This window comes from Rattus norvegicus, chromosome 15 (assembly GCF_021556685.1).
Source record: "Rattus norvegicus strain SHRSP/BbbUtx chromosome 15, alternate assembly SHRSP_T2T, whole genome shotgun sequence".
NCBI classification, from domain to species: domain Eukaryota; kingdom Metazoa; phylum Chordata; class Mammalia; order Rodentia; family Muridae; genus Rattus; species Rattus norvegicus.
In genome coordinates, this window is record NC_141548.1 from 61,162,433 (window position 1) to 61,175,370 (window position 12,938).

At 39.7% G+C, this 12,938-nt stretch overlaps 1 long non-coding RNA gene across 2 annotated transcripts in view; it reads left to right on the forward strand.

Moving 5' to 3' along the window:
* LOC108352947 (uncharacterized) overlaps positions 1-12,938 on the forward strand; it is a 138,263-nt gene that overhangs the window by 92,701 nt on the left and 32,624 nt on the right. For both annotated transcript variants that reach the window (XR_015639012.1, XR_015639013.1), the window contains exon 4: positions 3,411-3,496. This is a non-coding gene — a long non-coding RNA (uncharacterized LOC108352947). The remainder of the gene's footprint in view (positions 1-3,410; positions 3,497-12,938) is intronic.

Consider the following 12,938-nt stretch of genomic DNA (forward strand, 5'->3'; position numbering starts at 1 on the left):
GAATGAAAATGACCATTATTACAACATTAAGTCTTGACCTCATCAAAGATGGGGTTAAGGAGACTTGATGCCCAGAAATGTTTTCATTGTCCTTTGAAGATGGCAGGGAACCCTTCTGAAGAAGAGCAAGAATGAGAAGGGGATGGGTTTGTCTTTTCCCATTAACCATCCCAGGTCACAAGGTCAGGCTGACGACCTCCAGGAACCCCTGAATATCAACTATGAAGGGTGCCTTGTTCCTTATTCTCCAGACAGAAAACTGTAGGATTTTTACATTATGGTTGTGAATTGCCACTTTATTTTCAAAGCAGTAAAAGAGAAGAAAAGCCAAACATAAAAAGAAAAGAGAAAAAAACCCTTCTCTTAAACCTTTTCAATTTTTAAGCCCATAAATATAGAAGTCAGGACAAGAGTCTTTTCTTTTAAAAATATTTTATGTCAAATTGTGCCATATATAATATTTAGCGAGTTTATTTTTTTCTCATCTGGGAGGGAAAGGATTTTACCAGCTCCACTCACAGTATAATTTGTGGCTCAGTGTTGAAATTTATTAGAACCAAGTCCTCAGTTTTCCATCTAAATGTTGGGCACTGAATTTGATTGGATATCAATTGGTTCTAAAGTTTTGAACTTGGTTCCAAAATTGGTTGCTTGGAGAGTCTGAGACGAGGAGAGGGTGAGGACAGCAGAGAGGACAAATTTAACTTCATAGATTTTTCTCAGCTGTGATCAACCTCTCTCTTCTTACTCCTGGAGCACTGTATACTCCACAAAGGTGTGTTGGTGTCTATGGTGTATAGTCCTTATGTGAGGGACTTACAGTAGAAAGGCAAAGTGGCTTGCCAGTTATAGACTTGGGTTCAGAAACCCCAAAAGCCTTGCATTTCTCTTGCTTCTGCCACTTTCTGGCTGTGGAAGGTAAGACACATCATGCCTCAGTTTCTTTATTTTTCAATGTGCAGATATTTATGTGTCTACCTTATGATGTAGGACTGAGAACTAAATGGACGAGTTAATTTACACAATGCAATTGAAAGTGTGCCTATAATAAATTAATTCTAATTGCTTGCTATTTTTCATCGTTGCTCTCTGAACTTGAGAGTATGCTCCCCGCCCCATTTATATTTTTGTAGGCTCCGGTGGTATAGTATCATTCTGCAGTATGCATTCATTTCGCAGAAGTATATTATGGGATAGGCTCTTTATGGGAGACACAATGCCCTCTGGCATGGTGGAGAGATGGGAAGACATTGTAGTTGTTCTAACCAGGAAGTGTGGAATGCTATGGATTATGTACCCCAGGTACTTATCTCTAACCTGTGGGGTATGGCTTAAGTCTTCCTAGAAGGGCAAGAACAAAGAGTGTTCCCAAGGGAGACACAAACCTGTGGGAGCCATCCTGTGAGATTATTGAACGAGAGAATGTAAAGAGAATTTGGTTGGCTTTTTAAGAAAAGGAGGGAATATCAACAGCTTCTCAAATGGCTTTTGTTGCATAAGGGGTGTCCAGACACTCTTGATTAACATGTTTTAGCTCCTTGAATAAATGACAAGTGCTGATAGAATGTGATAGAGTGCTGATAGAACAGTGCTCATATGATAGAATGCTTGTTGATATGCGTGAAGTCCTGGGTTTGATTCTCAGTATCACTTAGACCATGCGTGATGGCAACCCATGGAGGCAAAGTCAGATATTCAAGGTTACTTCCAGCAATAGAGCAAATTCGAAGCCTACCCTTAATCAAGAGAATGAATGGTGAGGAGGTCCACTTACCTGAAGAGCGTCCGCTCATGCTGAACTAGGACTTAGGTATATTCATAAGCTTCATTAAGCATATTGTTTCCTCAATTGCTTTCCTATACATATATTTTAATAACATCTGTCTCTGAATCTTGCCATGTCTTTAGCCACTCACCATGATAGTATTGATAGAAGTCTTGACTACAAGTGGCAAATGGCTCCCAATGGAGAAAACAGGTCAAGCTTCCTTCCTTTTCTGTAACTTGCCATTCCGAATCTCTGTCACTGTTAAATGCATCATATCTGGTTGCCCTTTCCACACTCAGAAACCCTTCATTTTTTTTATTTATTTTCTGTGTTTCTTACCATGTAAGTCATAAGCTGATCTTTGATCTGGAACATAGAGGGTTAAGCAACAACAGCAGCAGCAACAGCAACTTGCTCACTCACTTAAAAGCTGTGGAGAACAAGAAATAAAACTGTACAAGCTCTTACCTCAGAAGCTTTGGTGTCAAGCAGAGGAGAGCCACCATCTTTCTCTCACAGCCGAATGGCAGGACTCCCTGTCAGTATACACTATGTTTCTCTGAAGAGAAAACCTTGGTGGAGTTGGAAGCCTGACTGCTTCCTGCCCCTTGATAGCTGGGTCCTTTTGACTCTCTGTGACCTTTACAGCATTTCACTCAACAAGATCAATAGCTTTCCATTAATCCTTCTGGGCTTGGAGGAAGCAGAATAGATGAGCGAAGGTGAGCTGGGTGATGGATACTTCAGAATCATCCAAAGCTAAATGGTTATTTCATATATTGAATCCAGGAGAGAGATTCACTCTAAGTGTACACATCTCCCCAGGACAGGTGACTGACTGCATGGCTCTGCAGAGCAGGGACAAATTGGTTGTCAGCCTTCCTTCCTTCCTTCCTTCCTTCCTTCCTTCCTTCCTTCCTTCCTTCCTTCCTTTCTTCTTCCTTCCTTTTTCTTCCTCTTCTTTTTCTGTGTGAAAGGGGATCTCACTGTGAATCTCAGGCTGGCTTGAAACACAATATATAGTCCAGATTGCACATGATATTCAACCCTGCCATCTTCGCCCCGCGAATGCTAGTATTATAGGCTTGATGCCCAACATTCAAAGAATAAGCTAATTTTTGTGCCTCTTTTTCCATGAAGAAGAAAATGTCTGTAGAATAAATCACAAACCTCTTCATAGAGAACTTTTTAGAACAACTGAACGTGTTCAGTGACACACACACATATTTGAAGCACATATGTTGTTTTACTAGAGAGTTTATTACTCTGTAGATGTAGATGCGGAATTAGAGTGAGATTATATGAGGATTTCTCAAGAGAAGACGAGCAATGAGAAGAGCGGAAGTGTGCACAGCAGGGTACAAATGGAAGTGTGCACAGCGGGATACAGCAATGGGTTAGCTACCCAGAGAGCTGATCTGTGGAGACCCTACCAAGAATAGCCACAAGGCTGCCTATAATTTGGGTTTGGAAATTCCCTAAAAGCCTATTTGTGAGAGGTTTTGTCCCCAGCCCACAGTGCTAGCAGGAGGTGGTAGATCCTGTCAGAGGTGGCATCTAGTGGATGATGGCAGGGTATTACATGCCTGTCCTTGAAGAGGACTGTGGAATTCCAGGCTCATTCTCTTCCTTTCTCTTCTAGGCTGCTGTGATGTGATCACCATGTACCTTTCGCAAGCCCCAAACCAACAGGGGATTAATGGGTCATAAGCTGAACTCCTCAAAACTGTGAGTCACCATCCAGCATCCTTCTTTACGACGTCATTATCAAAGGTGCTTTGCCACAGCACAAGAAAGCTGACTAACATGATGCAGTAGAAGTGGAAATGGCCACATAATAACAGCTGGCAAACTTCAGCCGAGCCTTTGAACAGAGCTTTCACTGTGTCTCTCTGAAGACAAGGTCACTCATTTATTTATACATAACCTAAATGATCCTCTAGGCCTTGTATTGTAATAGTCTCTTTCAAAATCAGCATCTGTTAAGGGCGAATTTGATCAAAACACATTATACACATGCGTTAAACTTTCAAATAACAAAATGAAACATTATTAAGATCAGCCTCTCTTAAAGATGATCAAAATAGTGTGTGGATATAATGCAAAGTGTCAGGCTGCTTAAGGCTTGCTGTGGAAGGCAGCAGAAGCTGCCCTACTCCCAGCCGCCTATCTCTCAGAAACAACCACTTTGAACGGTTATAGCTGTTTCCTCGCAGTTGTTACTGTTTTTAGGCTTATCGGTGTGAGACATTAATTACTCTCCTTATGCATTATTGTCACTTACTTTACAATTCACTCCTTAACCTTCTTCCTCTGTCCTTTAAAAAAAAGTTTCTCAGATATGGAGACAATGCAACTACATTATTATGACTTTCTAAATACCTCTCTGTACAATAAATTCCCCCCAAGAGAAATTTGTAGAATGACTGACTGTGTGCAGTGAATTTCTTCTAGAGTCAACGGGGTTCCATGGTTACGTTTTCTTTAATAGTTGTTGATTTCCCTCGGTTGCCGATGACTTTCTTCTTCTTTGTGTTGTTTGTCCTTAACACATACTGGATAGTTTCATATTGAAGGGGTCTTTTCTTAGCATATATTAGTAATATGGCAATGAATGTCTGCATGATTATGTTTATATATGAATCAGCTGTATTTTGATTATCTTTCCCCCATTATCCTTTGTGATCCTCTCATTCAAATCTATCAATCTTTGGCCATAGCACCTTGAATGAGTCCAATCTCATCTGAAAGGTTATAGCAAGCTCCAACTAGATATGTCCCCCTCCTCAGTCTTCCGTGTAATTTTGCCTTTGTTGTGAGTTCTCCACAAAGTGCCACGCTCTTTGACGGGAGCACCGTGTCCTTCCATCTGGTACATACTAGATGCATGTTCACTACCTATTTGATGAATGAATGAATGACTGCATTTCCAGAGGGTGTTGAACAAACGAGTTTAGGTTTTATATGCTTGAATGAGCTTACTTTCAGGTGTAAAGTATGGTAATATAATTGTTTGAATCCATCAATTTCCTTTCTCCTTGTCTTTACATTAGACTCTTGAGTTCATTATGCAAATATTCGTATGTTCCCAAGCATAACCTGAATTGAAACCAAAGAGTGGGTAGTACAACTACTATCAATCACACACAAAGATTAGCTGTGAATACCTAAGTCTGGATAAGAAACAGCTGATATTTATTCAAAACATTCACATGATCTTTACCCCTGAGCACGCCACTCCACGCATATAACTATTACTTTGTATTCTTTCCTCCTTGTTGTGAGTACTGATTGTAAATTATATGCAGTATCTACTACTGTGTTCTGCACAATCTGTACCTCTGCCTGGAATTTTCTTCCCTTTGCCCCTCAACTACTCTCTTACCACAGCATGCGAGTCCAGCTCATACCTACTCTTTACTCATGACCCACCTCAGCTGGCTCTGGCCAGTACTTTTCTCTTTGATCTGAGTGATTCTTTTTTTTTTTTAAATCTTTATTAACTTGAGTGTTTCTTATTTACATTTCGATTGTTATTCTCCTTCCCGGTTTCCGGGCCAACATCCCCCTAATCCCTCCCCATCCCCTTCTTTATGGGTGTTCCCCTCCCCATCCTCCCCCCATTGCCGCCCTCCCCTCAACAATCACATTCACTGGGGGTTCAGTCTTAGCAGGACCCAGGGCTTCCCCTTCCACTGGTGCTCTTACTAGGATATTCATTGCTACCTATGAGGTCAGAGTTCAGGGTCAGTCCATGTATAGTCTTTGGGTAGTGGCTTAGTCCCTGGAAGCTCTGGTTGCTTGGCATTGTTGTACATATGGGGTCTCGAGCCCCTTCAAGCTCTTGAGTGATTCTTTTGATTAGTGACTGCATACTCTCTAGACAGAAAGCATCCTCAGTGTAGGATCCTGTTTAGTTTTGCTTCTGTCTCACGGGCAGCATTTTGTTAAGCCGTTAAAACCCTCCTTCACAGATGCAGATGAGGTTCAGAGGTTGAAAGCTTGCCTGGCAGGTGTGAATTCCTGGGTCTGACCTCCAGCATGGTAAATCAACACCATCATCACCACCATCACCGCCACCATCACCACCACCATGACCATCACTATCAAAAATCAACAAAAAACAAAATAACCTAAAACTAAGACAAAAGAAAATGCCCCCCCCCACACACACACGCACACACACATACACACACAGATTTATTTACTTGTTTATTAGTCATTCTAGTTTGGTTTCTGTTGCTGTCTTAAATACCATGAATAAAAAAAAATGGGGAATAAGAAAGGGTTTATTTCAGCTCATACTTCCAGATCACAGTCCATCACTGAGGGAGATCAGGGTGGGAACTCAAAGCAGGAAACCATAAACTATGGAGATATATACTGCTTACTGACTTTGCTCTCTGACTGACTCAACCAGTTTTCCTATACAGCTTAGCCCTGATGGTCTAGGGATGACATCTCCTACTGTGGTCTGGATTCTCCTCTCACATCAATCAAGACCACCCTCTCTCAGGCACGGTAGCAGGCCAGTCTAGTCTAGGCGATTCTTCCATTTGAGGGTCCTTCTTCCCAGGTGACTCTGAATTGTGTCAAGTTGGTAATAAAAGTTTAGATTTGTGGAAAATTTCTTTCTGACTATGTGGGTGGAAAGTTGACTTTTGGATGAAGGACTGGGAGGAGTGAATGAGCAGAATTGGGAAATTGAGATTAGTGGAGTTTTGTTCTGTTGGTTGTGCAAAGAAAATATGGAAACCTCTATTCATAGTGATTTTATTTAAATATGATACACTATAACACTTCATCTGTCATCATGAATATTCACGTCTTCCCACTTCAGTGAATTTTCTAAATAAACATCTTACTTTATTCAGTACAAAAACACTTAAAATGTATTTTATATTGAACTAAGTATTTCCACTACATACAGAGATCTTTCTAGCTTTTTGAAAGAACACACTGACCTCAATCCTTTGTCTGATGATGCTGTCACTTTTAGGGACATTAGAAAGTAAAATGTACTTATGATTGATTGCTACAAGCATGTATAATATATGGGGTAAAGAAACAGGTTAGCTATGCAGACCTTGGTTTTTTTTAATATAAGAATGGAATATTGAGTCAATATTAAAATAATATTTTCAAACTATAGGTAGAGTGAAACTGAATAACAATACCACAGTTCTGTGACTGTCAAAAACAGGACGTTTTAGTGGCTTCTCAGATGTGTAGGGGGTTCTTTCTAAACCACTTTCCTCAAAATTTCATTTTGAAAATTTTCATCATAGTTTTCTTCCATTTTGATGGCTTCTAAGTGTATATTTGAAGTCTAAACAATATTTTATTTAAGTTCACACATTTGCGATCGTCTCTAAGTGGGGCCCCGTATGCAGACGTGTGCTTTCACTTAGTGTTATGCTCAGAAGGGCCCTCGCTGCCCGTGCTACAGCTGTCGCTGGGTTACTTCTCCCATGCACAATAACCCACTCTGGAGCCAGGATCGGAGCTGCTGAGTCATAGGTTATGCGCCTCCAAGAGTAGATAAAGCCCGAACGCTCTCTGTAGTAATTGTACGAATTTACAGTCCCAGAAGCAAATTTGAGCATTTTAGTTCAACATTCTAGCACTTTGTGTTGTCAAACCTCTAATTTTTACCAAGCTGGCAAGTGTGAAGCGGTATTTCATTATAGTTTTAATTTGCATTTCTCTGATTACTAATGAGACTGAGCCTTTTCTGCACATATTTATAGGCTATTCAAGTGCTCTTTTCTGCAAAGTGCCTGTTCAAATATCCTGCCCATTTTTGATTGAGTTTTGTTTGCCTCTTTTGCATGTTGATCTCTAGTTCTTTATGATATATTTCATTGAATTTTTGAGATCTCTTATAGTATAAGAGGTGCTACTCTTTTATTTATTGCTATGAAAGAAATATAGTAACAAATACAGAAATATACACAGTGGGTCGGAAGATGCACTCTGATTAAAGGGATGTTAAGACAGGAAAGAAATTTTTATCTTATAATGATGAAATATTATATATTCTAGATTTTAATCCTTTGGTAATTAAGTGTATTTTAAAATATAGTCTCTCAATTTGTATTTTGTTTCATTATCTTTTTATATTTTCTGGATGCAAACTAGTTTTTAATTTAATACAGTCCAATTTTAATGTGTTTTCTTCCACGGTTTTTCCATTTTGTATTTTAACAACTCTTCCCTGACTTGAAGCAATGAAGAAATCTCCATAGTAAAGAAACAAAAAACATTTTTCTTTTATACATTTCTTAGGTTGGCCTCCCATGTTAACAATTTTTAATTAACTTGGAATTGATTTTGGATTATGTTATGCAGGGATCTGCGATGTAATATTAATTATTCTAGTATTGTGAAGCCCACCCTTTTTCATGTGAGCTGAAGTTCCGTCTTAATCTCTGTCAAGTGTCTGCACCCATGAGCAGGTCTGTTTGATGCCCTTACATTGACTCTATTGATATTTCTGTTTATTTCAACACCATTATGCAGCTTGGTGTGGATTTGCAGTCATGCTTCTTAAGATTTCAACATGAAGTGATTCTCATGTTGATAGCATCTAGGTCCTCAGCTACTGGCGCTATCTTGGGAAGCTCTGGAAACCTTACAGGGCTGGGGCCTATATGGAGGAAGTAGATCACTGGCACATCTCCTTGGAGATTGAGGGCACCTTGTTCTTGGTCCATTACTGTCTATTCTCTGTTTCACACCCACCATGAAGGGCAGAGTTCTCTGCACCACACACTCCTATCTCCATGATATTCTGCCCTAGTATACAGGGTCATGGAGTCATGGATTAAGCCTTCTTAGGCTAGAAACCAAAACAAATGTTCTCCTTTTAAAATTTCTGTTGTCAGTATCCCATTGCAGCAATACAAAGGAGCAAATAGAGCCAGAGAGACTTAAACCTCTTGGTGTCTTTCCTTCGCATCACTGATGTGCATGGTCATTAGTGTTCTGTAATGTATTGCTGTAGTTTCTGTATCACTATGGATACATTGTAAAATCCTTATGCCTTGTATATCCTAGATCTATTTTGCATGCAAACTAATTACTAGTCATAAAACTTAGCTCAGGTCCTTGAACATACATGCTACATCAAGTTGCCTACTTGGTTCCTGTGAACTATCTTGCATATTTGCATATTCTCTCTCTCTCTCTCTCTCTCTCTCTCTCTCTCTCTCTCTCTCTCTCTCTCTCTCTCTCTCTCTCTCTCTCTCTGCATGAGCACTTGGAAGCCAGAGGACAGCCTTAGATGTCATTCCTCAGGCATCATCCATCTTTTGAAAGCATGTCTCTTACTGGCCAGCAACCTTCAAGTAGTCTAGGCTAGCCAGCAAGGTCCAGGGATCTTACTGTCTCCATTGTCCCAGGGCAGGTATTCTAAGAATGCACCACCAGACCTGACTTTTGTATGTAAGCCTAGGAATAGAACTCAGGTCTTCTAGCACTTTACTGATTGAGCAGTCTTGCTAGCCCTTGACTACTTGTCAAATTCCATAAATAGAGGTAGACATTTTCATGGAATTGTATCTGTGCATGAATTTTGAGAGCTCTGATACCATTTGCAAAATTAAGTCTTCTAAGCCATGAACTTAGTAAATCCATGTTTAGATCATCTTCAGTGTTTCAAACTGGTTTTATAGGTTTTTCATGACTATTTTGTGTTTCTCTTATTGGACTTAACTTATAGTAGTCTCTGTCTTTGGAAAGATTATTAATTAATATCTTTAAAAACATCCTGTTTTCCAAGGGCTTTCAATCATGTATAAAAATTAAATTGATTTTTAAAACATTGATCTCTGTATTTAACATTACTTTATTATTAATTCAAATAAGCTAGTTTCCTATAGGCAATCATGTGATATTAATATTGTCAATTCCAACGGTCTTTTTTCAGTTATATTTTCTATTCCTGTATCTTTGTTGTTGTTGTTGTTGTTATCTCACTATGTAGCTCTGGATGTCCAAGAACTCACTGTGTACACCAGGCTGGCCTCGAACTCACAGAGCTCTTCCTGCCTCTGTGCCTTGAGCGCAGGCTGGCCTCAAACTCACAGAGCTCTTCCTGCCTCTGTGCCTTGAGCGCAGGCTGGCCTCGAACTCACAGAGGTCTTCCTGCCTCTGTGCCTTGAGTGCAGGCCCATCATGCTGGCCTATCCCTATATCGTTTATTTTTACTCTCCCTCCTTTTCTTTCTTCTTTCATTATTTTTTCCTCTGTTTAGGCTCTGCAATATAATGTTGAACAGATGCTAAGCCTCTGCTTCTTAGAAATCCGCTTTATTGAGATACAATTCACACACAATACAATTCATTCATTGAAATATAAATCAGTGTTTACTGTAAATCAGAAAATGTCTCTACCATCACTATAAATTAATAGTAGAAACTTTTGATTTATCATCAAAAGAAACTCTGTATCTATGAAAGTCATTCACAGTCCATCCTGGCATTGTGTCCCTTCCAGGATCTACAGAGCCATGAATATATTCTGTTTCTTCAGATCTACCCATTTGCATGCTACACAGAAATAGAATATATGATATTTGGTGATTGGCTTCCGAGAATTGGCCCAATAATTTCAAAATCCATCTATTATAGCACTTATCATGATTATATTTTTATTGGCAAATGTTACATTCTGTGGAGATGCCATATTTCATTTAACCATTCATCTATCTGCTGATTGAACATTTTGCTTACTACTAGTATCTATGTTTTGGCTATTATGAATAATGTTACAAATATCAATGTACAAGTTTTTATGTGGACAAATATTTTTTGTTCATTTAAATCCTCTTACATACCTAATAGTGGCATTCTGGGTCTTACCATAATCCTTTGAGGCCACTGTTTTCCAAAGTAACTACACTGCTTTATCTCTCCATAGGAATTCCATTTCCTTGCATCACTACCAACATTTGTTGTTGTTGTTGTTGTTATTTCTTATTTTTGATCAGCGCTATCCTGAAGGATGTAAAGGATTACCTCATCAGGAGATGGGGATCATTAATGATGCAGTGCATCTTTTTTTATTTTCCCCCCTTTTTGAGAAATATTCATCAGATTTTCTTATTTTGAGTTGTGTTCTTCATGAAGTTGAGATATGATCTCTTACTAGATTTGTGCTTTCATATTTTACCCCTCAAGTGTGGTCTTTCCACTTTCTTGATTTCCCCCTCCCCTCTCCCTCCTTCCACTTTTTTAAAGATTGATTGATTGATTGATTTAATGTATGTGAGTCCACTGTAGTGGTCTTCAGACACAACAGAAGAGGACATCAGAATGCATTACAGATGGTTATGAGCCACCATGTGGTTGCTGGGAATTGAACTCAGGACCCTTGGAAGAGCAGCCAGTGCGCTTAACTGCTGAGCCATCTCTCCAGACCCCTCCACTTTTTAAAATTAAAAATTTGAACAACTTATTTCTGTTCCCCTAGCTTCTCCTACATTCTCCTTACCTCTCTACTCACTCAACTCTATGCTCTTTCTTTCTCCTTTCGAAAAACAAAAACAAACCTCCATAAAACACAAGCAATTAAAGTAAACAAGCAGAAGACAGACAAAAATTCCCAAACGAAACAAAATAAAACAAACAAACAAAAAAAACCCCCACACATAAAAATATAACCATGGAGTTTGTTTTGTGTGGCCCACTACTCCTGGGAATAGGGTCTGCCCTGGAGTGCAGTTGATACACCCTGTGACACTCCACTGGAGAGAACAGATTTTCCCTTTGCCACAAAGTATCAGTTGCAAATGGTTTCTTGGGACCCCATGTGCACCTCCTCTTCTCAGTGACGGGACCCCATGGAGCATGAACCTGGGCAGGACTTATAAGTGCTGCCACAATGTTATCTGTTTCCTCTGGCTCTTAAAATTATTCTGCCTACTCTTTCACACAGACCCTGAAGCCTTGACGGTAGGAGTTCGGTGAAGACATTCCATCTCAGACTGACTGCGGCAATGCCTCTCACTCTTTGCTCACTGTTCAGCTCTGAGTCTTTTCATTTGTTCCCATCTATTGCGAGAAGAAGCTTCATGGATATGGTTAAGCAAGGCACTGATCTATGGGAACACCAGTCTGCCACTAGGAATCATTTTATTTTTCTGCTCTTTCAGTAGAATAAGAATTAAGTTTTCCCTTAGGCCTATGGCTGATCTCGTCTCAAATTCTTGGCTGCTTTAGCAGTGTCAGGTATGCATTTTATCTTGTCTAGTGGGCCTTGAATCTAATAAAAACGTGGTTAGTTCCTTTCCTAACATTTGTCCCACAGTTGCACTAGTATATCTTGCAGGCAGCCCACAAAGGGATTCCACGAACCCCAACCCCACCCCAAAGATCACAAGCTATGCTAAGGCGGCTATCGGTTGCTCTCCACAACCTAATGGTGGAATTGTACTGCCAAACATGGCTCTCATGTCATCAAACATGGAGAAGTCAAGCTGAAGCCTCACTAGTAGAGTTACTCCTCTTGCCTAGCATTTATGATGCTGGAAGAACTGTTTATGCTACCAGAGGAGAAAGGTACTCATCAATATCACCCAGCTACAAACCCTTGTGATCTTTGGGGTGGGGTTGGGGTTCGTGGAATCCCTTTGGCCAATGATTCAGTAATATGTAATCCACTGCTGACACTAGAGGTTTTACTTGGTGTCATAAGATGTTTTATTGTAACTATTATTTTGTGACTCCATTTAGAGTCCTTTCATCTGTATCTATATTTTGGGAAGTTTCTACAGCCATAGGTTTCACATGGTTTTTCAAATGGCCTTTATGTTGATTGCCTTGCCCCATATTCCCTTTACCCTACTCTCCTACCACCCCACTGCCCTCCAGATTTAATCCCATTTTAGTTTCTCCTTTATCTCTACATAACACTGTATTCCATTTCGCTTTTCTTGGGAGTTCCACTCCATTTCCCCAACCATAGTTTCTTACTAGGCACTAACCTTTCTGGTTATATGGACTGTAACTCATATTGAAGGCTTAAAAATCCAACTCCAATATGAGACAGTTAGGTTATCTCATTCAGAATGTTTTTTCTCCAGATCCATCCATTTACCTGAAAATTTCATTTGTGTATAATATTGCACTGTGTAATTGTACTACATTTTCATATCCATTCATCAGTG